The sequence below is a fragment of the Chelonia mydas genome, chromosome 8, assembly GCF_015237465.2.
Source record: "Chelonia mydas isolate rCheMyd1 chromosome 8, rCheMyd1.pri.v2, whole genome shotgun sequence".
Classification (NCBI taxonomy): domain Eukaryota; kingdom Metazoa; phylum Chordata; order Testudines; family Cheloniidae; genus Chelonia; species Chelonia mydas.
The window spans coordinates 94,572,675-94,599,437 of record NC_057854.1 but is presented as its reverse complement, the minus strand read 5'-3'; the positions used below and the strand labels follow the sequence as shown (position 1 = coordinate 94,599,437).

Here is a 26,763-nt window from a genome sequence, read left to right as displayed (position 1 = left end):
CCCTTCTCTTTATTTAAGCATCATGGGATCTTTAATTCTCACTTTGCATAGTGTGTACCGGACACCACAGATCAATAGAAAGCATCTCAGTTTCATATCTCATTTGCAGATCAGTGCATCTAACACAGGGGTGGGCAAACATTTTGGCCTGAGGGCCACATCTGGGAATAGAAATTGTATGGCGGGCCATGAATGCTCACAAAATTGGGGTTTGGGTGCGGGAGGGGGTGAGGGCTGTGGTTGGGGTGTGGGCTCTGGGGTGGGGCCAGAAATGAGGAGTTCAAGGTGCAGGAGGGGGATCGGGGCTAGGGCAGGGGGTTGGGGTGCAGAAAGGGGTGCAGGCTCTGGCTGGGGTTGGGGATGAAGGGTTTGGGGTGCTCCAGGCTGGAATCGAGGAGTTCAGAGGGTGGGAGGGGGATCAGGGCTGGTACAGGGGGTTGGCGTGTGGGGAGAGGCTCAAGGGTGCAGGCTCCTGGAGGCACTTACCTCAAGCAGCTCCCGGAAACAGGGGCATGTCCCTTCTCTGGCTCCTACACGGAGGCGCAGCCAGGCAGCTCTGCACACTGCCCAGTCCGCCCCTGCAGCTCCCATTGGAGCACCGGAGGGGGTCATTGGAGCGCGTAGGAGCCAGAGGGGGGCCATGCCGCTGCTTCTGGGAGCCGCATTGTGCAGCCCCCAACCCTGCTCCCTGGCTGGAGCGCCAGAGCGGGGCAAGCCCCAGACCCTGCTTCCCAGCAGGAGCTCAAGGGCCAACTTAAAACTGCTGGTGGGCCGGATGCAGCCCACGGGCTGTAGTTTGCCACCCGTGATCTATCAGTCCAGCATCTGCCACAGCAGGGTCAGCACAGTGTATGACCCACAAGTGCTGGTGGCTGAACCTGCAAAGCCTTATGGCCTAGTTGCGTGAATATGACCAAATTCAGCACCAAACTGCAACTGATGCATAAATATACAAGAGGTTTCTTGAAAGCTGAGAAAGGAAGGCAAGATTCAGAAGTCAATTAAAAACCATCAGTCTGAAAAGGGAGGGAAGGGAGGTGGGGAAGAGAGTATAGAAGGTTCTCCAAGAACCCCGCTACACAACGACTACCAGGCATAAATATGCTGAGAAGCTGTGTGATGTTTACTTCATTTCCCCTTAATTTCAAAGCACACATATTCACAGAAACAGCAGAGCAAAATAAAGAAAAAAAAATTCCATGGAAAGCCACAGAAGTCAAGTGCTGCAAATTACTTTAGAGCTCTGGCAGGGTGAGAAATAATTTTGTACTAATGGTTTTGTCCTGTTGTACTGGGAGTTGGGAAGTTCAGTCCCAGCATCATTCATCAGTAGATGACATTTTAATTTTCTTTCTATACATGTTTTCTTCAAAGGGGGAGAAATCAAAAAGATTTGTGTGTGAGAGAACTAGAACAGGGAACTTCGATTTCAGCTACCCAGCTGTCATAAACAATGACAAAAAAATCTAAGGCCTGGGCTACACTGTGGGGGTGGGTTCGAACTAAGATACGCAACTTCAGCTATGCTATTCGTGCAGCTGAAGTCGAAGTATCTTAGTTCGACTTACCTGGCCGTTCTCACCACAGCGAGTCGACCGCAGCGGCTTCCCCGTTGACTCCACTTATTCCTTCTGCCGAGGTGGAGTACAGGTGTCGATTCGGGGATCGATTTATCGCATCTAGATGAGACATGATAAATCGATCCCCGATAGATCGATCACTACCCACCGATCCGGCGGATAGTGAAGACATACCCTAAGAGAAGGGGGACAGATTTCAAGTCTTCCACCTCTAGATCACTAGTTCAAATCCAGCCAAGGTCAGGTTCTGACCAAAAATAGGTATCATCTGACACTCATGCAGCGGCTTATTGTGAAATAAGTCTGTAGTCACAGTCCTGTTCTTAGTGGACAGGTGTACAAAACCCCAAAGCCATCAAAAGTGGCATTAACTGACACATCTGCTAGCAGTGCCCAAAAATTGACTGGGCATGAAAGCTGAACTAATCTCTCTCTCCTACATGGCTCTTTCATCCCTGATTTACTCTCTCAACCCTAATCACAGCTGAGGCACATTGGAAGGGCACCGTGGGGAAGCTTGCACAGAAGCTAGGTCTGCAATACCTATTTTACGGATAAATGAGGAATTTCACTCTACAAGCCTGTCAAGCTCACTTCTTTCCCCAGCACTCAATTCACAAGAATGAGTGAACAAAGACCAGGAATGTATAAGATGACCACTGGGACACCAACTTTTCAGGACCTTCCTCCTTGACCCAAAAAGGCTATATTTTCTAGGTAAGGGTAAGATGCAAGTTCTGCCCATATACTTAAAAGTCCTGATCCTCTTAAGAAGAAACCAACAACTATTTTAGATCTGATGGACAGAAGAATCCCATATGTACAGCAGAAGTGGGTCATTTAATGATTTAGAATCCTGTCTCCAGCTTGTGTTATCTATCTTGATGGGCTAATAAGGGAATTATTAGAAGAGGGGAGGGATACCAGGGCTTATATATCATTTGCACCCAATATAAACATGGAATCAAATAAACAAACTGCCAATAGTCTGTAGAGCAAAAAGATTGTTATAATTTAGCAATGAATAAAAGTGCTCCACTTCGCACATCTCCCTCTACTATATTCCACCTCTAATTGCCTCCATTTGCAGCAGATATGTACACAGTTCATAATTAGCATTTCACTTTGCTGCTAGACCAGTTAGGTTCCATCATACAGTGCAATCCACACACTGGGCCTGGCAGGCAAGTTTTAACTTACTCAGAGCTGGTAAAGAGCTAATGGTTAGAATGAGAATAAACTGATCCTCCCTGTGTACAAAAGAGGACAGAGTGACTTTCTAAAATGCTTATGAGCATCCAGATCTGCAGATGGACTGCTTTATAATGGCACCTTCTTATGGTGAAGTCATTTTTTCCCACAGGGCATTTGGCTTGTCAAAGTTTACTCAGCAACATGAAACTTTCAGAAGAATCAAATGCTCACTGTAGCTAAAGCCCATCTATGGGGTAGAGGAACAGCAGGGCCGGCCCACAACATTTTGGCACCTGAGGCAGGGAGCTGAAATGATGCCCCCATGCCCCCTCACTTGGGCCAAAACTTTGAAACTCTGGGTCCTAGTGGCACCCCCCCCCCCAAGTCTGGCATCTGAGGCAGGCGCCTCAGTTCGCCGCCTGGTAAGGCCAGCCTTGAGGAACAGCGAAAGGCCCTCTGCACAATTAAGCCCTGCAATGGAGCTGTGCAGACGGGTGGCTGCAAGTGAAGTGACCACATGGAATGGGGGTGCTCAGACCTCTCACATGTCAAGCAGGTGGACCTTCACAAGTTCCTAACAGGCTGCTGCATGATGGATTGGGGGCCTGGGGTGCGGGAATCCAAGGCACGGAAGAGTTTTGTGACCACATGGATCAAGGGAACCAAAAACCAACTGAAGGACTGCAGAATGGCAACCCATCCTGTAGTGCAGTGGTCTGCTAGAATGTTGGGGGATTAAATATTTTCCTTTCCCACATCCAGATCCTGCTTAGTGCCTTGCACAATACCGAATTACTCTGGAAACGGGTGGCTTTGGGGATGTCTACACTGCAATTAGACACCTGCAGCTAGTCTGTGCCAGCTGACTTGGCCTCGCAGGGCTATTTAACTAGGGTGTAGACATTCCGATTCAGGCTGCAGCCCGAGCTCCAGGACCCTCCCACCTTGTGGGGTCCTAGAGCCTGGACTCCAGCCCAAGCACGGATGTCTGCACTGCAATTAAACAGCCCTGCAGCCTAAGCCCTTCCAACCCGAAACAGCTGACAAAGGCTAGCTGTGGGTGTAGATATACCCTTTTTAAGGTATTTACACTCAAAACAGTCAGTCTTTTTCACTCTCTTATATCCACTGCATCTTAACTCAATCTGCTTTATAGCAGACATGGGCCTTACTTCTCAAACCCAAATGTATGCCATGAGATCCTGTCTGAGCCCACTGGAGACCAAACAGCGGGCTTGGAAGCACTGAAAAGTTGGCTAATGGACCACTGCTTGCTTGGTGGCTGTTGCCAAAAATTATTTCATGTCATGTGACCCTTTGTAAACCAAGCCAATCAAATTCAATCAGGACGAAATTCTGACCTCATTTATACTGGTGCAAGTCTGAAGTGGCTCCACTGGCTTCAGTGGTGTCACTCTGCATTTATGTTGGTATAAACTGAGAGCAGAATCTGGTCTACCATGTTACAGCTGTTTTGATTGAGAAGTGAAATGTAAAGAAACCCAGATGGTGGGTAAAGCTTTACTGAAAGCTGACATAAGACCAGCTGCTTCATTTTAAAACCATCTTTCCATTCTGTCTTCTCAAGAACGCATTTAAACCATCAATAATGACCGTAGACAAGGAAGTAAGCAGCTTTTTGAAGCAAGATCAGCAGTATTACAAAGTCTTTAAATGGTGGCACAGTAATGGAAAAACTGTAGGTGGACTTGCATCCCCAATTAATTCAATTTAAGACTGCAGTTCTGCCATGAGAGATTAATCATTACCTTCAAAACAAACAAAGAATCTTAGAAACCTAACTTTCAAAATAATAGTCAAAATTGAAAGGATTTTTCTAAACTTAACAAAATTGGATGATTTAAATATGATTCATTTAACTTACAAATATGGAAAAGATGCAGTATATTAAACTAGAATATTACCATCTTCAAATAAATTAATATGGTCTTCTACTTCCTATAAATTAATTCTTAATAGTGAATGTTTATGATGGTTTTTATTATTCTTATTTTATGCCCATAATGTTCCTATATTGTAAGTCTTATTTTTCATTTAGTTTCTTACTATGCAGTTTTACTGTATTATTTTCTACACCAGAGTATCTGCTATGCATGTTGTGGATTGGCGGTCAGGATAAAGTCTAGGCTTATAATATTTTCCCTTTATGATACTATACAATGGAATTCCATAGCCTAAATTATACATATACCTTTTATTAAATAATAAACATTTTTATAACATGAAGAATGAAAAGGAAAGAAAAATTAAACAAAACTGCCCTCCCTTCTTTTCTCCGGGTACAGTAAGTTCATCAATATAAAGGTTAGAAAGGAACATATTACAGCAGGGAGGTATTCAGAATTCAGAAGAATATCAACTGGTTCTGTGTCTAGACCTGCTTTGTATATAACAGATATAGGTCTCAATTCACTCCAGGGATTCCACTAGTAGAACCCAGGTTCCAAGTCCACCACAAGGCAGAGAGAATGCTTGTGGTGCAATGGCACAAAACTGCCCACAATCTCTTCTCCACTTAAGAGGCCTGTAGCCAGTTCCAAAACAGGGTGAGCCAGATAAAGAGATGTCTCCATTACAGCCTCCATGGGGGTTCATATGGTGACCCAGCGGGTTATAAAAGCTGCTCTCTCTTGGGGTGAAACCTCCTGTCTTGAGTAGCTGCATCCCAGCTCCAGAGCGTGAATTTAACCTTCGATCCTGTACATACAGACACATGCATGCACAGCCACAACATATTTGTATTTATTTGCATTACAGTAGCTCCCAGAAGTACCAACCAAGATCAAGGCTTCATCATGCTGGACAAACACAAGCTCAGAAAGAGTTCGTCCCCTGAAGATCTTACAATCAATACGTATATGAGCCATGTTTTACTGGTGTGTGATGTTCTCAGTACCGCAAGATGCCTACATGTCATTTTGCTGTTTTCATGGCATCTCTGCCTTTGAACTTACACATTTAAAAGTTCGGCACTTCAAGTGAATTACAAAAAGAATTTTTACTATGAGTGCGTTTGTGTTATTAAAACTTTTCAGGAACCACTGTCCCACTCCAGGAATTCCACCAGGAGTGGCATAGCAGCAGCATGCCAAGGAATTATGCACTGAGCAAGGGGATACTCAGTAAGGTGGTGTTTAACACTCCTACCGTAGCTTTTTAAAACCTCTTTTTATTGGAATCTGCATACATTGCACAGAACACAACATAGTTTGAATGTATATATAGTGTCTTTTATCCAAGAGTCTTAGAAACCTGGGTTAATTCCCATAAATCCATGAGGCAGGCCAGAGATATGGAGGGTGACGTCACCTTCCACTGAAATGCAACCACTTCTGGGCTGATAACATTACTGAAGAGTTTATCCAAGTGAAGAAGAATACTGTATTCAACTAAAACTGTTGGGAGAAATTTAACCAAAGCAGAATTTGAATAAGCCATGAATGTTATCACTCCTACTTTTACGGAAAGTGCAAGGGAAGCCTGAGTGATGAGGACTTCAGTGTAATGTCTCATCTCAAAGACAGCACCTTCAGCAGCACAGTTCTTCCTTACTCCCATGTGTGGACATTGATTTAGCAGCAACTCAGAGGAAAGGCCAAGAATGACGCATACTGAACCTCTAACGCCACTTTCTATAGCACATGGCTTGTTTTTGGCATCTCCCATACCTGTAATGACCCTGCTTAGCTGAGGAGATCTAATTATATAACAGCATAAGGTGCCATGGCAGACTAGATAAGAGTTATACAATAAACAAAAGAAAACAACTTAAGTGTTCAAGTATTAGGGTATCTTAGCCAAACAGCAATAAATCTCTATCAGGTACAAAATGCTGCAGATCTCAGAACTGGGAGTGCTGCCCATTCCCAAAAGGGGTGATGCATAGATTTTAAAAAGGGAAACAACCAGCTAGTAAAGAGTGAATTGCCATCTAGAGAAGAATTTTAACTTGCTTGCTGGAAATTAGCTTTTAAACATCCACAACTGCCATGGCCTTAATTATCCATCCTCAGTTATTGGGGAATGTATTTAGCTCTTCGAATGTTATAAATAATACCATAACCATCCAACAGGACAATGCACTCCTGACCACCATCCTGTATTAAGAGACTCACATTCATTTCTTACTAATGTGATTACACACATTTCCCTGTTCCTACCTATACAATTTGTCTGTGAACCAATAAACATCCATATGATCACAATACATGGTGGACAAGCACTCCCTCTTGTTTACAGATCTGACAGTTGTCTAACATTCCCACCCCCATTTTGCTGTATCATATGTGACGTGCAGCGAGAGGCCTACAGTTCTGTTCCTCTGGTATCCTAGAAGACACATTCAGCTTAGTTGCCATATTGGTTCTACAAGTCACTACAATGCAGTCTCCAAACCCTGTCAAACAGCTAAATATAAACTGGCCAGGGCTGAGTGAATGGGCACATTCCCATCTTCCTGATCCCTCATAAAAGCTTAGTCTGGGTTTTATTAGATATTCTAGCACATCATCCATCTGCAGCATGCAGTGCAGTGCACAGCCTGATACACATCAGTACTAATGAACACAAGTGGCACTTTATATTTTTAAATTTAAGTGACATGGATAGATGCCAGGGTGAGGAAATGGCAAGTTGCTCATCCCTTGTCTTCCCTCCCTTCCCACAGCCAATTCAGTGGTGGTGCTGGCCGGTATAAGAAAGCTGCAATAACTGAGTCTGAATGGAAATCAGGAATGTTCTAGGGACGACTCAAACTAACATTTGACTTGTAGAAACTCTGTGGGAATTCTACACTGCAAAAGACAACCCACAGCAGCAAGTCTCAGAGCCCGGGTCAACTGATTCATGCTCACGGGGCTCACACTACAGGGCTGAATATAGCAGTGTAGACATTCAGGCTTGGGCTGGAGCCTGGGCTCTGAGCAGGCCATCCCGATTTGTAGACAATGGAGCAGTTGGGCTGCATCTCAGTATAAACCACTAAAGGTCTGACTCTCCTTTCACACCAATGTAAATCAGCTGTAACTCCACTGAAGTCAGTGGGGTTACATTAGTATAAAACTGATGCGAGAGGAGAATAAGACCCTATGGTGACAGTGGACTGCACTGTAAAAACTGACACCAGATTTGGAGCATGTACTGCATTTTGGCCAACTTGTTTAATCCATTTTAGATTGTAGAGGAGAATTTTGCCCTTAAACAGATAAAAGAAATTTGCCTAACAACGGCGAAGGAGGCATCCTTTCTCCTTCACTCATCTCACGCGATCAGCAGCTACTAGGCATTGGCTTGGCCTTCTGACTTGCCTTTGTTTGAATTATTCTGTTAGTATCACCCTTTCGCCCTATTCCCTACATTCACATCAGCTTAATTTATTGCTTATTTCAATAATGTGTTTCTTTTGTACCTTGTTTATACAGAGTTCACTAGTACAGATCAACATGGCAGGTTTTTGAATTTGATAACACAATCAGGACAAATAAATACTTTCATTTTAAGCTGGTAACTGCATAGTACTTTACACTCAAATTTCATGTTTACATACTGTGGGTCTTTACTAATTTCACAGTTCTTTTTTTGTCTCCCTTCTACTACAGGAAAATCTCTGCCTTGTGACATCTTCAAAGATGGAATCCTCAAAACAAACAGCTATGGCACAATGTGATTTATTTACGGCACCTGGAATAACTATAATCCATTTCAATAATGCTCCCGGCCACTGTCCAAGACTTGGGGACCTAACAGAGCCACTACATTGCATGCTGCTCTCAAACGACCATGCTGTTCCGATGGGTCCAGATGAGTTTTTCCAAAGCCCTAAGGGCTCCAAATGTACTTTTGTTTTCTATACCCTCCATGCATTCTCTTCCCAGAAAGCTTTTCCCCCCAACAAGTAATACTGATACCAAAAGCAAACAATTTAAGATTTATTTTTAATTTTTTTCCCCACTTTTGAGGTATCCATTGAGATAATTTGTTGAGTTGCTCCCATAATCTCCTCTAAACCCTGGATGTAGGATAAGCAGACACACATGCCAATGCAACTATTGCTGCAAGGAACAGATCATTTTACTGCAAATACATAGGTATATTTAGTGTAAATAAGTGATATTCAGAAATTAATGTTCTACTAACTGTGACTGTTCATCATAAATTCTAGTATAGCTATAGAAAATCATGTTTACTTGCATGGAATTATAATTTATCATTAATACCTGATAACATCAAGCCACCTTTACTTCCCTACTCCAGAAAAGGACAGCAGAGAATCTGGCCCCAGTACTGCAAAACCTTATTTATTCCCACTAACCTTAAGTAAATAAAAGCTACTCACATAGTAAGAGTTTGTAGGATCAGGTCCTTTAGCATATTAGCACCAGTAAGAGCCAGACACCCCCAGCCTGGTTAGTGGACAGTCATGCATAAAAGCATTGAAAGATTTTCACAATATTATACATGGCTATGCACAGCTGAGGTTAAAATATGGCCTTATGTATCTGTAATATATAAAATTCTGGATTTGTCAGGGCAAAGTCTGCACAGTCAGTCTCAGGTCACTAGGTGAACTGCACAGATGGAGCCAATATCCAGAAAGCTGTCGGTTCAGGGGTTTCATCCCCCTGAATGATGAAGGGTATATTTGCTAAATGGTCCAGCGCCTCAGCACATGGAAAGGGTTGGAGAAATTTATTCCTCGTGAAACTCCATTGACTTCAATGGATTTGGACTATTGTGTTTTAGATTTTGGGCTGTAAGAGGGAAAGTGAGGTGCGGTCCAGTGATATGAGCACAGGGAGCCAGAAATTTCTGGGCTCTAATCTGGCTCTGATCCTGATACCTTGAAAGAGTCATTTAACCTCTCTGCCTCAGTTTCCTATCTTTGAAACTGAGATAATATTTACTTCAGAGTGCAGTTGGGGGGATTCATTGTTTAAAGTTTGTACAGTGCTTTGAAGATGAAAAACACTAATTATTATGGTTAACATTTAGATGTGAGAAGGGTTTATGTTTATTTTTCCTCAGAAAAGTTCTGCCATTGATTCTGTTTGAAGGAAGTGTTTATCCAAAGAGAGGTTTATTTTATATACATAAAAATATTCAACGCAACTTCACACACACACAAAAAGAGGAAAAACAGCACAGCAAGAGGGGTTCCTGGAAAAATAATGTTAACATATACAGGAAACCTGCATTGTCTGCAAAGCATATTGTAGATTTACACAAATCGTGAGGTGATCCAGCATGCGAAGTATACAAAGTTAACAAAGAGCAAAAATACAGGTATCAGATGGCCATGGATCAAAGCCTTTAGTTTCTAAGCTTCTTGATGAGCCTGGTTGGTGAAGAATTCTGCTCTTCTAAATTCCAGGGAAGGTTAGTTCCTCAATACTTAAGGTATTTTACCCTTTTTCTCACCCTGGTATCAGTGTTTTTTCTGTTGATTTCACTGGGTGCATGATCAGCTTCTTACTCCTTAACTTGGTTCTCTTGCATCTATGTGAAAGCTATTTTATTTTGTGTAGCCATGAACTGATAATCAGCACTTAGCAGAATAGGGCTAACTGTAATTGCCAGTAAGTCCCCCTGACTTTTCATGGGTCAAAGCTCCTGAAGCAAGCTGGGACCCACAGCAAACAAGGTGTATCACCTGCATTTTATTGTTGCCACTACACTCTACTGGCCCTCTTACAGAAGCTGCCAAGTTTATGCTACTCCTCTGGATGTTGATATTTTAATTTTCTGTCCTTAGCCAGATTTTTGCTTTAGCTCCTGGTGTGTGTAAGGAGAGAAGCATCCCAGCAACAGGAGACATTTTTGGATCTGGATTTAGTGTGTTATGAAGAGTTGTCCAAGATCCTCTCTGCACATTTCCCCTCCCCCAGCAGAACTGCAACTGTTATAAATTTTAATTCTATACAAGGTATGTGGCTTGTCGCTTGCCATTTGGCCTTTGAGTAATCGGGCATGATGTACTGAGTGTGCTCTAGCAGCATCTAGCATTTGTGGAGCACTTTTGCTGGTGCTGCAAGGAAATACATTCATATTTTTGGACAAATGCATTTTGCTAAGGGTGTTTTAAATATGGTGAACCAGATAACCAGCTGGTGTAAATCAGTGTAACTTCACTGAAATCATTAGTGCTATGCTGATTTACATAGGCTAAGAATCAGGCCCTTAAATGTTTTTAAAACATCCCTAGTTGTAATATGGGGGGAGGGATAGCTCAGTGGTTTGAGCATTGGCCTGCTAAACCCAGGGTTGTGAGTTCAATCCTTGAGAGGGCCGTTTAGGGATCGGGGATTGGTCCTGCTTTGAGCAGGGGGTTGGACTAGATGACCTCCTGAGGTCCCTTCCAACCCTGAGATTCTGTGGTTTAGATTTAAACAAAAACTAAAAACCACCCATACTAAAAGCGCTAGGCACCACAACCATTAATTAAACTTGCAATAACATTATGATTACCAGCCAGCAGCACTAAACACTGAAATGAAGATACCATGTTAATTCAGCCAGCCAACAGTATTACACAATCATATATACATACACTGTAACAAATCAACAATTCAGCAACATATTCATACCATTTTTGCGTTTTAAAGTGGCACAGTTCACATAAAACTTAGCTTTAAAAAACCCTTGGCTTTGTAAGAAACAGCAAATTGGATTATACAGAGAATTTCGAAATTCCTATTTAATTTCACCTTTAATCCTATTTGTTAACTACTTGGACTCAATTTGGACAATTAAATCAGGCTGGTCTATTTCTCCTTGATTACAGTCAGTTTCACTTACTGGATCTCATACACTTTCTTCTATGTAGGTTTTAGGTGGCACCTATTACTACAGAAATTAAGCTCCTCAGAATTAGTATAGTGCTGCTGTGCTTGAGCTCACAATATGTAAGAAAATCTTTAAAGCAAAATAAATTAAAAATAAAAATCCCAACACTTCTATTCATAATGGCCCAAATTCTCTTCCCCCATCACCCCCATTTTGCCGCATCATAGCATAACCAAAGCAGTCCTGCTATGTGGGCCTGGGGCACGATGTCAGGAGCCAGAGCAAAGGTTTAAACCCCCAGCACACCTGATGCAGTCTAGCACAATGACTCTGATGACAGAGAATCTGGTACTACAGAGGTCTGCTGGCCTTTTCTCAATGCTACAAAAGTACAACTACAGAGGCTACAGCTTCACTGTCAGCTCTGAGGCCAAAGAAGGAGGATTTCTCCCCTCTGTTCTGGTGTGGAGTTCCCCAGAGCCCAGCTGAGTTACTCAGGCCTGGTTTCAGGATCACAATTTGGGATAATATTCACAGTGCCCCTCTGAAGACAGCAGACCCTGCCTGGTGTATTAAAGCACGTGACGCATTTTTGGTTTTCATTTATCTATCTGGCTATCCCACGGTGGTCGGATAACTGAGGAAGAAATATGGTCTAAGCTAAGAAGCAAGACTCCAGGTAACTTTATGGAGACATAATTGACCAAATTCAGATTGGGTGTGAGTACACATACCTCACTGCAGTCAGCAGAGCCACTCTCCCTTAGACCAGCTCTCTGTTTGTCTGAATATATTGAGTCCACAGCCCTGATGCAAGGAAAATATATTCCCTTAATAATGTGGCACTCCATCTATTATTTATTTCAAAGCCCTTCCTAATGTGCTTTATATTCTTTAAGTTTCTGGAAATTATTCTCCCAACAGTTAAATTCATTAAATGATTGGAATACTTTGTTTTTGTGTGTGTGGTTTTGTTTTTGTGTGTTTGCTTATACAGTGAGTTTATTCTGTGGTTTTACTTACAATGTAATGCATAAGGTGTTATTTTAACATATATTGGACAATTTAAATAAAAATATATTAACTAAATCTATTTAAACAATTAGAGTAGGTTTCTGCACCAAACATGGATATGTAATGCAATTCCATTTCCCTACAGCACATTTTGATTGATGATGATATTGCAATAAGGAGGCTATGGAGGAGAAATTTCACATCGCATAATACAGCACAGTAGGTACAGGCCTCAAAAAAGACAGGACTGCTGAATCTAGAGGCAAGCCTGATTCTGCACCAACTGGCTTCAATGAGAGAAGGAGAAAGCCTCAACAGGCTTCAGGCTTCAAATAAAAACATTAATCTCCTTTGGGCTCTAAAAGGTCATGATGACCCTCTGTGTTTTCTCCCAGGCTGCTTCTTATGCATGGGGAAAACGCCCATCAAAATTCATAAAGTTCCCATCTTATTCTATTTCAAGCCCTCAATGAAACTTTCCTCTACCTAGATGCCTTCAAATCACTGCCATCTGGCATTGATTAGACCAGTGACAAGATGAGACTTCTGCTTTTTATGCTAAACGCTGTTTCATTGTTACCACATCCATTTCATTGTTAACACCCAATCCCACCCCATTTGTCTGTCTTATCCACCTGTTGTGTCTTGTCTGACACTGAGACTGTAATTTCTCTGTGACAGGGACTGTCTTTGTTACTTGCCTGTATATCACCTAGCACAATGGGTCCCTGATCCTTGATGCTAGCTTGCTTCATACAAAAAATAAAATGAATAAATATTATTAAACAACCTCCTTCCTCATCATAAAAAAAATTTATTAGGCCATCAGAGTTCTTGTGCGTGTGTGTGAGAGAGAGACCTGGCTATCGGGCCAACCTGTATTTCCGGGCAGCACTGAGACAAAAAATCAAGTAGTGAAAATTTACAGCAAACACACTAACTCTTTTTACTGTTCATGAATCCATCAACAACTGAATTCCTCCTTCACCTTTCTCTAGCATTCAGTGTCTTCTTGCACCACAGTGAACCCCAATAGTACTCAAGTCCAAATTGTACCGTTAGCAAATTCTAAAAATGAAAAATTAGCAAGTGCCCATCTGCACTTGTGGACCCCTCACTCCTGGCCCTGAGGTTGGTTCCAGTAGCTGCATCAAGACTTGTGGGTTCCTGGCAACATGACTCCTATGGAAATGTGTTTCTAGCAACCTAGAGAAGGATGGGTAGAAGCCAAAATTGTGGAGGCATAGGGCATCTGTTCAGACAGATCTCCCAGGGTTGTGAGTTCAATCCTTGAGGGGGCCATTTAGGGATCTGGGGCAAAAATTGGGGATTGGTCCTGCTTTTGAGTAGGGGGTTGGACTAGATGACCTCCTATGATTCTATGATCTTGTCATTCTGTGGAGTGTGACGGGAGAGCAAACCCTGACCCGCCTAGAAAATTATCTCCTGGAAATTCCATGAAGGAAACTATGAAGAGTTTGCTTGGTCCTTTTTTCCCACAGAAGGGGTCACTTGGGGCAAGAATCTCAGAGTGATTCACAGACTACCTAGCTCCATAGGGTAAAGATAACCATATTTATTTGCCTGTAAAGTACCAGGCACATATTAAATAAATAACAATGTAAAAATCTACAGTAGCTATTTAAATCCTACAACACCACTACACAACTGCTTAGGCCAGAAAGAGAAGGGGCAATCTTCTAATATGACCAGGGGGCAACATTTAGGGAGGCAACATTTAATTAACCGGAATTTGGCCAGTGTGTTGAAATTGTGATTGTCACTTTTTATAAAACGTTGGGTGCCCCCATCTTTGGGTACCCAATATGAGTCACCAAAAAGAGGCTTGATTTGCAGAGTGTGGGTGCTTAGCACTTTCTGATCAGGCCCCTTCTGGTGGCTCTCAAAAACTGGGACAGACAAAATCATAGTTACTATTGAAAATCTTGGTCAAAATCTTTAATGACTGCAAATGGTCAGATCCTTGCTTTTACATGTTGTCATTAAGAGAGACAGAGGCAGGTATGTGTGTGCACAAAAACAAATTACTTCTTCAGTACACAATTCCATCATCCAAGACTCGGCATATATCTGCTACCTGGCCAAAGACAGAGAAGTAGCATGTGTGTCTCAGGCTGCTTATATATTTCTGAAATGAACAGCATTAAACTAGCTTCATTTCCTGCCAGTGTCAATTTTCTTCATATTTTTCTCCATGCTAAACTATTGGCTTCTTTCCTCGAACTCCTCCTGCCTTGTGCAAATGCCACAGGGTCTGACAGAAAATAGGGGAAAAAAACTGAATGAGGACAGAAATCTCTGAGTGCTGCTGTCTGACATCAGAAACACTACAATGTCTGTACCAGAGGTGTTTTCCCCCTTGCTGTCTTTCAACATAAATGTGCAAGCACTTTGATCTGCAGAGCCAATGAACCAGGAGGTCCCGGGATATAATGGCATTTTAATGACTGGCTTTCGCGGGGATTCTGATTACATTTAGGGTCATTTTGCTCAGTTTGCTTAAGGCTGGGAGTCATTTGTGATAATCTCATATTCTTTTTCCTGATGCAGAGAAGCAAAATTTCTCAAGCACTTCAGCTGTTTTAGATTCAATGTACACCATGCATCTGAGCTGACACTCTTTCAGGCGATTTATAGACCAAGGGCCAAATTTTGGCCTTGGATACCCATATGGGACAGACATTCATGGCATTTAATGGCAAAATTTGGCCCTAAAGGCGTTACTACATTCACATACATCATGTTCCCTGAAGCATCTTTTAGAGCTCCTTAACATTTGTGTATCCAGCCTTCATGGTTTCCCTTTTGCTCTTTTATAGAGAACCAACTCCCAGATCTCCAGTCTCTTGCGTCCCTTTCCACTTGGCTCTCCGTCTGATGTCAGGACTTGCTTGGATGACTGTATGTGGAAACCTCAGAGGAACTCAAACATGAAAGGAGAGGCCACAATACTGTAAATCTTTTTGTGGAAGAAAAGTTGGGTAGAAAGAAAAATGCCTGAAGGTGGAGGCTTTTTAAAATCCAGTTTGTACCTACTTTCTGTAGAAAATGTGTGTCAAAAATATTCAAGGACACATTAGTCATATAAAAATAACCCCTGAAATGCTGCCAACGTCAATCAGCCTACAGGTCACACTGGCTGTATGAATGCTGGTCCCACACGCAGGTTAAAATGGTTATGTGGTTGTTTTGAGTTCCTTAATCAATATTTTAAAATACAATGTGCAGAGGGGACCATGTGGAATTTCTGCCTTTCAGGTCAGCTCCTCTTTTTTTCAGCTTAGTCCCACCAATTTCTTCCTCCTCTCTGCTCCCTTCCAGATTGTTATTCCAGGTTAATTTTCCTAGCGAAACTACACATGAGAACAATTTTTCTGCTTTCAGGCACATGTGTAAATCCAGGTAACTCCACCAAAGTCAAACTAAAGTGAATCACAGGTATTCCCTACCTGCTGTCTGAAATAGTGAACTTTGAATTTAGTCTGGTAGACCCAGGAGCAGGATTTGGCCTATGAACGCAGGAGAGCAACATAAGGCTGCTTTTTCCTTTAAGTTATACTGAACTCCAAACTGAGGATCAGGCTGCTCTGTGGGGTCTCAAAAAGACGCAAAGGTGAGGGAGTCCCCATACCTGTACCCTTGCACAGCATCCAGTGGTCTCTCCATTCCTGTAAGGAGTTCAGGGACTGCTCCCTCTATGCACCCCAGGAAATGCATGCACAGACGGAGTATACTGCACCTCTGACCTAAAGGAATATGGTAACAGGCTAACTCCCCCACATGGATGAATTCTCTCCCAAAGCAGGGCTGTGCCTAAATGGCATGACTGAGCCTTAAATACGGTGTTAGCAAGATTAAAAGCGATTTAGGATCACGGTATGGTAGTAAGAAATGGAAAAGACCTATTAAATCATGGAAACTATTCTCCGGTAAGTGGGGAATAGAGTTCCGCAACAGAGGATGTGTCAGATATTATATTATTACTACACTTCATCTTAGCCAAAAGGTGACAGTACATTATTACTAAGCCAACTGATGCAGCTAGAGCAGGTGTGAATGCAGCTGACTACAGGACTGAGAAGACGTACTGCTTTACTAAATTATGTTATCTTTAAAATATATATATTATATAGACATATTAAATGTGATGTGACAATTTAAGCTAAATTTTCATCTTTTATTTAACTGAGTTAGTATTTAAGCTATTTGAGAGTTATCAGCTTAGGCAGACGGAAAAAAAGGGGGTGGGTGGGGGGCGTTGTTTGTTCTCATTTGAACATGCACACAGAAGTAGTATGCTTTCCACAGAAGGACCACAAGGAAGGATTTTTAAGAGTACCAGAAAAATATATTTTTGACAAAGTTGGAACTCACAGAGTGATTTACATAAAAAAGAAAGAGAAGAATTTGTAGATTCAGAGCAAGAAAATAGTTCAGAAAGTGCTCAAAAATCTGACACAAGAAGAGGAATTATTTAGATGTTTGATTACTACTTCTGGCTTGTTATTTCCCAAGGGCCTTGTCACTTTGAAGATTGTGAGAATGCTGGGGAGAGACAACACAATGAGAACAGTTTTTGAACCCAAAACTGATCATTCCGAACACACACAGATTATTTCTAGGGCATCAAAATAAGAACTGGAACTGTGAGTTCAAGATTAGTCAAAGCAGAGCTGCTTTTTAGAAGTCTCACTGTGAGTAAATAGATTTTGTGCCAGTGAACACTGCTGGTCGGACAACTCTGGAAATGAAAAAGTCCTCTGTTTAACCACTGAGCAGGTATGACATGAACAGCTGCACCAACGTTGTCCTGCAGAGACAAGATCCAGGAGACAATTGGATACTTTTGAAAATGTTACCCTGTGTCTTTAGGCTCTAAGATGAGACTGCTAACAAGGCTGCAAACTGTGAAGTGTACCCTAGTAACCAAACTGAATGAGTCCTTCAATCCCATTTCAGAGAGTCCCACCACAAACCATTATTATAAGTCACTACAGAGCTTGTCTGAGTTTAACCAACAACAGGGGTAAAACACTCCAGATCCCATTGGCAAGCCCTTAACACAACCATTCCTTCTTATGGTCTTTAATATAATGTAGCTTACTACACAGAGGAAACTGTCTTCCATAAATCATCTCACACAGGATACTAAGGTAAACAAAAAAAACCCACATTTTGGACTCAACTCAACCAGTTGATAATGCATCTACAGTGCCATGTTTTGCCCTCTCCTCCTCCCCTTCTTTGTTTTCAGTATAGAAACTGAGCACAGAAACTGCTGAAAGCTATCACTACACAGTCCCTGTTGCTTTTGCATTAGTTAGTAGGGTGGGATAAAATGAGGTTGCCACAAGCAACAGCAAGTAAATAAAAATATGCCCATTTGGATGCATAAAACTACTTTAAAAGACTGATTAGGATGCTCTCTATTTTTCAGTTTGCCTGGTTGCTAACAAGTCTTCATAAATTAAAGCACTTTATATCTAAAGTAAAATAAAACTCTTCTCTCCACCCCACCCATCCCACGTTACGGAGGCTTTTTGGCCCCAAAATGTGTATCTATAGTTCAGAAAGAACAGTCCGTTGGGACAGATAGATAGATAGATAGATAGATAGATAGATAGATAGATAGATAGATAGATAGATAGATAGATAGATAGAAAACATCTCAAATCAAGCTAAACCTGCAGCAACTAAACCAACCAATCATAGATTCATAGATACTAAGGTCAGAAGGGACCATTATGATCATCTAGTCTGACCTCCTGCACAACGCAGGCCACAGAATTTCACCCACCCACTCCTGCGAAAACCTCTCACCTATGTCTGAGCTATTGAAGTCCTCAAATCGAGGTTTAAAGACGTCAAGGAGCAGAGAATCTTCCAGAAAGTGACCCGTGCCCCATGCTACAGAGGAAGGCGAAAAACCTCCAGGGCCTCTTCCAATCTGCCCTGGAGGAAAATTCCATCCTGACCCCAAATATGGCGATCAGCTAAACCCTGAGCATATGGGCAAGATTCATCAGCCAGATACTACAGAAAATTCTTTCCTGGGTAACTCAGATCCCACCCCATCTAACATCCCATCACAGGCCATTAGGCCTATTTACCATGAATATTTAATTACCAAAATCATGTTATCCCATCATACCATCTCCTCCATAAACTTATCGAGTTTTATCTTAAAGCCAGATAGATCTTTTGCCCCCACTGCTTCCCTTGGAAGGCTATTCCAAAAGTTCACTCCTCTGATGGTTAGAAACCTTCATCTAATTTCAAGTCTAAACTTTCTGGTGGCCAGTTTATATCCATTTGTTCTTGTGTCCACATTGGTACTGAGATTAAATAATTCCTCTCCCTCTCCGGTACTTATCCCTCTGATATATAAAGAGCAATCATATCTCCCCTCAACCTTCTTTTAGTTACGCTAAACAAGCCAAGCTCCTTGAGTCTCCTTTCATAAGACAAGTTTTCCATTCCTCGGATCATCCTAGCAGCCCTTCTCTGTACCTGTTCCAGTTTGAATTCATCCTTCTTAAACATGGGAGACCAGAACTGCACACAGTATTCCAGGTGAGGTCTCATCAGTGCCTTGTATAATGGTACTAAAACCTCCTTATCCCTACTGGAAATACCTCTCCTGATGCATTTTTTCACAGCCATATCACATTGGCGGCTCATAGTCATCCTATGATCAACCAATACTCCAAGGTCCTTCTCCTCCTCCATTACTTCTAATTGATGCGTCCCCAGCTTATAACTAAAATTCTTGTTATTAATCCCTAAATGCATGACCTTACACTTCTCACTATTAAATTTCATCCTATTACTATTACTCCAGTTTACAAGGTCATCCAGATCCTCCTGTATGATATCCCTGTCCTTCTCTAAACTGGCAATGCCTCCCAGCTTTGTATCATCCGCAAACTTTATTAGCACACTCCCACTTTTTGTGCCAAGGTCAGTAATACAAAGATTAAATAAGATTGGTCCCAAAACCAATCCTTGAGGAACTCCACTGGTAACCTCCCTCCAGCCTGACAGTTCACCTTTCAGTAGGACCCGTTGTAGTCTCCCCTTTAACCAATTCCTTATCCATCTTTCAATTTTCATATTGATCCCCATCTTTTCCAATTTAACTAATAATTCCCCATGTGGCACGGTATCAAATGCTTTACTGAAATCTAGGTAAATTAGATCCACTATGTTTCCTTTGTCTAAAAAATCTTATATTAATGCCTTGTAAAGATCTAGTAATCACACAGTATAATTAAAAGCAACAATTTATTTGTATAAAAAAGTAATGTATATCTCTGATACATCAGCAATTAATGTATGCAAAGTGTGATTTACATTAATAGTAAAGTCATCTGTATGCACAGAACAACCTATGTTTACACATATGTTTAGAATGGCATGATTAACCTGACCAGGCTTGGATAAGGAAATAGTCTACTCTTCTGTCCCCAATTAGCAGGATTCACTCACAAAGTGTGATATAATCACTCTCGGGAGAGGGTCAAGGGAAATGTAACAATTGACCTTCTTAGACACTCATGTATAACAGTATATTTTAATTAGGTCTGATTTGAACTGAAATTATTTGCTAGCAGCAATTACATCAACTCTGTAAAGAAACACTTGGAACAAAGCTAAAGCAACACTGATAAATGTGTTAAAACAGAACACAAGCCTAAAGTTGTAAAAATTCAAAATAATAAAATAAATAATGTATATTGCAGTGGGGTTTAAATCACCCTGATCAAATATGCCTTTCTGGCAGGGATCAACTGCACTGAACTGAAGATGCCGTGTTATCTCTGGGTTCAACCAACTGCTGGTAAGCCCATTAAAAATGCATGCGAGAAACTATTTTCTCATGCTGCAAGTCAAGCTTTATTTAAACAAACTGCAAAGAGCCAGACAATTATAAAACTACAGGGAACCAGTCACTATAAACACCTCACAGAATCCTGAAGGTACTATACAGGATGGGCAATTACTCAAGCCCTGAATGCCAAGGTTATGTTTCCAATTTGAGTCTAAATACAAAGAACAACTACACCTCTCTCCAAAATGCCTACTCCATGCTCTGTGCTGAAGTTCTTGGGAGCCAAAATGATTGGTATTTGGAGCTGAATACAAATTATTAAATACAAATAAAGGAGTGATTCTTAATAATTACTCTGGTTTTTGTGTCCACAGTTTTGCTCCCACTAATATCTGCAGTCACAAATGAGGAGATGCAGATGCCTGGCATCCTTTGACTAAACCCACAAATCCGAAGTTATACATCTGCATGTCCCCCTTTTCACCTACAAAACTGCAGGTAGAAAGAAGGAAGAGTGGGTTATGCCCCCTTTGAAATTTTGCCCATAGACTAGAAAGATGGAGGAGTGAGGGTTCTTAGGGTACCCAGGATGGTGAATCACCTTGTTACTACCCTGCCTCCAGTGTGAGGGAGCCTTGCTTGTGCTTAGCTGAGTGGCAGCTCCCTGACACCACCAGCCTGTTAGCCACCCAAGCACTCTCCTCTGGGCCACACCGGCTCTTCCTTTGCCTTGCAAGTTAACAATAGGTGCGTCCCAGCCCCCGTGTCCCTTTGAAGCATCCCCCTATAGTGTCCAGCCCCTTATTCACTGAACACTCACAGAAATACCACATCTGCTGTCCCCAAAGGAACAGTGTATACTCCAGCGTGTATGATTCAACTCAGGATCAGAACCTCACTGAATATCACAACACTTAGCTATACTTACAGTGAAAACAAGATACTTTTATTAACAAAGATTCAAGAGATAACGAGTAAGGATAATGGAAACAGAAGGTCACATATAAAACAAAATCATAACACACTATCTACAGACTGAACTTAACAGGCTAACCACCTGTCTAAAGAACCTTACCTCACCCACAAAGTCCTCTGCAGCATTTCAACCAACACTGACTGTGATCCCGTTTTCATGAATGCCAATGCACTGCCCATTTACTTCCTAGGTGCAAGAAAAGGGGTGTCTTCTTTGCCTTCTATTTATATTCCCAAAATCCATACTGTATGTTCCTAGTCAGGGTAACCACCCGTGGCTTATTTTCCTGTGTACTGCTTCCCTGTTGGTTTCACAGCTCCCTGTTGACTTTGTATGTAAATAGATATCCATTGTGTTAGCTTACAATGCTTAATTTATACTTTACTAAAGAGACAGGTGGATAAACATCCCTCGTCTGAGAGAAAAACTGTTTCTCACCCATGCCTTGATACAGACTTCAAAATATATTTTGGGTATATAAAACACAGCTTCTTACATAATATCTGTACATACCTTTCACAATGATATTAATGACCGGTGTGACCTGGGCTTTCATTTAACATATCACAAGATATTATTTGGTGAACTAGAATGTACATACCTGAATCAAGACATTGCTATAACCCTCTTGCCATTTGGCATCACAGATGGGGGTTTGCCTTGAAAAGAAAATATATTTTGCCCAATCATAAAAACAAATGGGGACCAGCCCTCCCCAGTTAGAGTGAAACCTTTCAACGTTACATGTTATGCCACCTTTGGGTCTTTTCCGCATGATACACAACTCAATACTCCTCTCATCCAAAGCCTGAAATTCCCTGATGGTTGGGATCATACAGACGTAAACCAATCTACCCATCCCCCAATACACATTATTTCTTAAAATAAACTTCCCTAGGACCTTGTGTTCTCTTGGGCTGCCTACCTCACTCCCTATATGCCTGTTCCCTGTGCACCTCTGGGAAATGCCCAACATCCTCCATTTCAAATGACATCAGTGCAGTCTAAGATTGCTCACCACCTTGCAAGGTCAGGCTCTTACACTCAGATTCCACCCCTCACCAACCAATATCTGATCAGCTTTGTTGGTTGCAGCTGAAACCAGATCTGGAATCTTCCAGAAAACTGTATTAAAACAGCTCCCACGCAGCAAGTGTTAGTGAAAGCCTGAAAAGTAAATGTCTAGATGGAGATGAGGTATAAATTGGAGCACAGGGGTCTGAAAACATCCTATTGGAAATGGGGAAGCAAAGTATCATAAGAAATTATATAACTACTATTCGGCTACCAAGACCTAGCTCCCAGAGAGCCAGCATACCTGCCTACCTAGCAACCTGTGCATTTCTACTACGCGAGTCACTGGGGGATTTGCATACAACACACAAAATTATGGAGTAGCATCATTTCAGTTGGCTAAAGGAATAAACTTTCCTGAGTGTCTTGCGAAGATAAGTGTTTGACAAACTTCAAAAAGCTACAGACTGACTCAAGAATGGGTTAATGAGTCACACTCCAAGCAGAGTAAGGAACCTCATGTAAGTCTCATGATGGTTTTATTTTTCTATTCATCTGTATCACATGGACCATATTTTTGGTCTATGTTTCTGGGGGACAATCTCACTGAAGACTTATTCATAATAAATTTTGCTCCTTTTTCCTTTATCCCACTCCAAAAAAAAAAAAAAATTACCATCTATCCACAACCCTAGCAGACAAGTACTTCAACAATAAATCCTTCTGAAAATCCGGTATACCAAGATGCCAACCTCTTTCCAACACAAACCCATGTCAAAATGGTTCCAAATACAGAACATATTGCTCTCCCCAAGATGATTAACTGTCAATACCTCTGTCTTGTTTTGACAGTAGAAAATAGAATTCACAAGCATACTGCTGCACAAGAGTATTGTTGAGCCAAACAAGATACAGATATCTCTGCCTGGAACTGTTTCATTATTTAAAATTCCCAACGTCTTTCTTACATCCTCTGAATATTAATGCACTGAGAGGTGAATACGAATGAGAGACTGTACACTTACAAAAAAAAAATCTACAACAGGTTTCTTGGCAAGTGAACTGAAAACTTCAAGGCTAAATCAACTACAAAATGACTGTCAGAGGAGAACGCTCACACTGTTTGTAATGTAATAGGCAACGGAATTCTTGCACCACCAAATTCTCTCAAAAAAGAACAATATTCCTTCAAAATATTCAAAATCAAAACCCCATGCAAGAATCAGATGATCTCTTACTTGTACATTTGCTTTCTGTGACTCAGATAGAATAGTACTGGTCCTTCTTATTCACCAACTGGAGAAAATACATTTTGTTCCAAAGACAGACAAAATAGGCAAGTTAGACGAATAACTAATGAGATAAGAAAAAGGGCTGCCCGAGAGACCTCTTAAAATCCACAAACATTCTCCCACAGAGATTATATCCTTGCACTGCTTGGATGACAAATATCAGGGTATCTTGAAACAAGATTTTTTACAAGGGTACCAAAAGTCTCTAAATCTAGGATGTATCATAATATCCCTCCCCGCCCCGGCCATGCAAATGAGAAAGAATTACAACTTTGATACTGGAGAAGATACTGAACAATGAGCTTCTAATTTAATCTGTTAAATAGCCAAGAGCACTGAGAAATGGAGTAAATTGGAGATGTGGAGAACAAGTAAGTTTATTTTCTTCTTGGATCTTTCCGTGCCTATTATGGTGGCCAAAGGGAGACTAGGAAGAGGCAATATGTTCGTCTTAGGGCTTATCTACCCTTAAAATGCTGCAGCAGCATAGCTACACCGCTGTAGCACTTCAGAAAAGACATTACCTACACCGACGGGAGAGTTTCTCCCATCAGTTTAGGTAATCCACCTCTCTGAGAGGCAGTACCTAGGTCAACACCAGGGGTTAAGTCAGTTTAACTGCATCGTTCAGGGATATGGATTTCCCCCTGAGCAACAAAGTCATACCAACCTAATTTCCTAGTGTAGATCAGGCCTCAGACACTGCATTTAGTGTTTAATATCAGTCCCACTGGTCTTCTGTGCAGTCCTTTCTCACGTATGTAGGGTGTTAATTGAAAATTCATCCTTCATCCAAATTCTTCCTTCATCCAATAATTCATCCAAACAAACAAAAGGAAGGATTCAAACAAACAAAAGGAAGTATTTCTTCACACAATGCACAGTCAACCTGTGGAACTCCTTGCCAGAGGATGTTGTGAAGGCCAAGACTAAAACATGGTTCAAAAAAGAACTAGATAAATTCATGGAGGATAGGTCCATCAGTGGCTATTAGCCAGGATGGGTAGGGATGGAGTCCCTAGCTTCTGTTTGCCAGAACCTGGGATTGGGCGACAGGGGATGGATCACTTGATGATTGCCTGTTCTGTTCATTCCCTCTGGGGCACCTGGCATTGGCCATTGCTGGAAGACAGGATACTGGACTAGATGGACCTTTGGTCTGACCCAGTATGGCCGTTCTTATGTTCTTATCCTCAAACACTCCTGCAAGGTAAAGACATATTATAGCCATTTTACAAATGAGGAAGTGAGGCACAGAGTTTAAGGCTATGTCTACACTTGCGAGCATTCGCCACTGTTGGAAGACAGGATACTGGGCTAGATGGACCTTTGGTCTGACCCAGTATGGCCGTTCTTATGTTCTTGGTGTTCTCCAATAGCATCAATGACAAAATTTGACCCTTCATGTTTAATACAAGGTCACTGGGTATAAAGTTTACCATTATCCATGATTTGGTCCAAGATAAGGTTCCCGACTTTACATGTATTACTGAGAGCTGACAAAATGACACTACAGAGTCATTATTAGCCTAGATTCTCCTGAGAATCAAGGGAGAGGGAGAATCAAGAAGGTAGCATTCAAAAGGATTGGGGTGAGGGCACTGACCCCCTGGAAATTTTTTTGCCCCTCCCCTGTAGAAATTAGGTGTGTTCCAGTTTCTTTTCCCCCAGTTTCTTAGTCTGAGTTTCCTCAGATGAATGATTGTAGTCCTTACGCCATTGAGTAGAAGTCACAATTCTGGTAGCCAATGGGAAAAATGGGAGTGTATTATTGGCCAGCTAAGTGAAGCCTGGCAACTGTATTATTACAATAAAAGATGGGTAACCCTAGTCAGGAAGTGTCTGCAGAGAAACCTTCTGCAGGAGGGCTTACAAAGTATACAGAGTAGCAAAGTGGGGACACAGGGTTCTGTGCTGGAGTTTCTGAGACCAGACCCTGCCTAGCTGTTTGGAGGCAGGGGAAAAAGGAGAGGAGAGGACAGAAAAAGAAAGGAGAGAAGAGAGAGTTCCTTTCAAACTGAGAGGAGAAAGCTCCTTTTGGAGCACATAAGGGAGCATGGATGGGCTGACTAGAACTGGAATGCTGCTCTAGAGCCCAGAAGAAACCTTAGACGGACTGTCATGCTACTACAGAATCAAGAGGAAAAACCGGTTACCTACCTTTCGTAACTGTTGTTTTTAGAGATGTGTTGCTCATGTCCATTCCATTACCTGCCCTCCTTCCCCTCTTTTGGAGTTGCTGGCAAGAAGGAACTGAGAGGATGTAGGGCCGGCGGCGCCTAATATACTGACACATGAGTGCGGCACTCAAGAGGATGTCACAGCCGACCCTATGGATACCACAAGGCAAAAATCTCTGATGGCCATGCATGTGGGTGCACACATACCTAGAATGGAATCACATGAGCAAGCACTCGAAGAAGAACTCCTATACTGACTGGCAAACAGGGCTGTGAGTACCATCTCTGTTAAAGTTGATAAGGCCTTTTGTTTTCCTTGTCAGCTGTATGCACACCTTGGCAATGCTGGTGGAATGGGAACTGATATGACTTTTATCAAATGTAGAGTTTGCAATTAGAAAAATGCACTTCCTAAAGGTTTAATCAAACACGAAAACTGCTTAGTCCACTGGAATGCAATAGTTGATTGGACTACAGCAAGGAGGAGAGATGCTCCAGGTAATTTTTTGCTATTTCTCCATTTCAGTAACAATCACGGTCCAGACACCCCTAGGGGAGAACAAGGCATCTAAGCCCCAAAGAATATGCAATTGAATCAACTGGTTGTATATAAATATATGTTAATTAAGGTCTCTTACGAAAGCTTGTATCTGAACCTGATTGTCATTCTGAGATGTCTATACAGACTGAAGCTATGAATTTGTGTATGTAAGACTATGCTCATTATTTGTGCTGCAATATTCAGCTCTACAACAGGGAGGTGAAGCAATCAAGCAGGGAGGGGCCACCTCCGCAACCAGACGAGACTAGCCCCAAGTACATAGCATTGTACAACCGAGGAAACGACAAAGGTGTACCA

General features: G+C 41.8%; 1 protein-coding gene across 3 annotated transcripts in view; it reads right to left on the bottom strand.

The window, feature by feature from the left end:
* The window catches only part of LRP8 (LDL receptor related protein 8), a 271,670-nt gene that overhangs the window by 154,422 nt on the left and 90,485 nt on the right, over positions 1-26,763 (bottom strand). Inside the window, exon 1 of one of the 3 annotated variants that reach the window (XM_043553147.1) lies at positions 21,518-21,604. The exons of the other annotated variants lie outside the window; for them this stretch is intronic. The gene's annotated coding sequence lies outside the window, so the exon portion shown is untranslated. Of the gene's footprint in view, positions 1-21,517; positions 21,605-26,763 lie in introns of those variants that run through there. 3 annotated transcript variants of the gene reach the window in all.